The following is a 1216-nucleotide window of genomic DNA, read 5'->3' as shown; positions in this document are numbered from 1 at the left end:
ATCTATCTATCTATCTATCTATCTATCTATCTATCTATCTATCTATCTATCTATCTATCTATCTATCTATCTATCTATCTATCTATCTATCTCCATGTCTAAAACAAAAACAACATGCATGACTTGATAATCACAGTCGATAAAGAAACACAAAGGAAACATCGTGGTACAACACAATCTTTCTTCCTTCAAGGGTAAAGCATTACCTTCAGAGATAAGAGGAATTCGCCGGGTCACATTGAGGGTAGGGGTGGCTCCTTGGGGCTCAGGTCCCGACCTCGGCAGGCTGTAGTCTGTCAACCTCAGTGACGAATAATGACACCGGTGAATACGCCGAGAAAAAAAAAGCCTCCAATGCCGGTAAAGATATGAACTAAACGCTGAAGTGCCTGCGATCAAAGTGGAGCTGGAGTTCGACTCAGGTCAAAATAAAACCCACCGGGCCTGGTTCCTCTTTAGTTGATAATTAAAAACTAGCAGATACGCCCTTTGCAAACAAACAAACAAAAAAATGTCCACCTTTAACATTCGTATTCTTTGTACTGAAGACTACTTCTCCACGCACAGCGTTGCCATGCAAAACATTTTCTTTCCAGTTCCCGACTTGCAGAGAGACCACTGAAAAGCACTCCGGTAACAATGGTATGATGTGATCTGTGGAAGATGCTTTTGAAGCAGGCAGGCAGCAGCACACAATTCCATCCACCGATTGTCTGGAGTTGTTTGAACGGTTCCTACTGGTTAACCGAAGCTGTCCGCAAAATAAAACACTCCTACGCAAACATCATCATCAGCCTCGGCAGCATGTGTGTTGGAGGAGGAGACGGGGTGATGCGAAATCTCGCCATCTCTATTTCAACATCCAGTTCAGTACCGTCCAGGGAGGTCGAGGTCAGATATTTGTTGTTGTGCTACTCCAGGTTCCGCCGGATTTCCCCCTTTCTTCCTATTCACAGTATGATCCGCATGTGAACGTTCTCGCTTAAAAAATGCGACTAAGCAGCAGAAAGCCACAAAGTCTCTGCAGATAAGTGGTCACAAAGAGTATTGGTAGCTGTTGGATTTCCGTACGTTTGCTGATTCTTTCAGAGCGATGTCTGGAACTGCGCGGAAACGAGTAAACTGCGCTTTAAATCCAGAGGTGGCTCAGTGCCTGCACACCCAGAGACTACTAAATGCAGCCTGGAGTGTACAGTCTGGGAGATGGCGCTTTAGT

The 1216-nt window shown here is 45.0% G+C and overlaps 1 protein-coding gene across 1 annotated transcript in view; it reads right to left on the bottom strand.

Annotated features, from left to right (window-relative positions):
• Positions 1 to 1216, bottom strand: part of LOC102198218 (protein FAM163B-like) — a 19568-nt gene extending 18352 nt beyond the window's left edge. Inside the window, exon 1 of the mRNA XM_005729283.1 lies at positions 207 to 1216. The gene's annotated coding sequence lies outside the window, so the exon portion shown is untranslated. The remainder of the gene's footprint in view (positions 1 to 206) is intronic.

Source organism: Pundamilia nyererei, unplaced genomic scaffold, assembly GCF_000239375.1.
Source record: "Pundamilia nyererei isolate P.nyererei 1_Seehausen unplaced genomic scaffold, PunNye1.0 scaffold00032, whole genome shotgun sequence".
Taxonomy (NCBI): domain Eukaryota; kingdom Metazoa; phylum Chordata; class Actinopteri; order Cichliformes; family Cichlidae; genus Pundamilia; species Pundamilia nyererei.
This window is presented reverse-complemented; position numbering and strand designations above follow the sequence as displayed.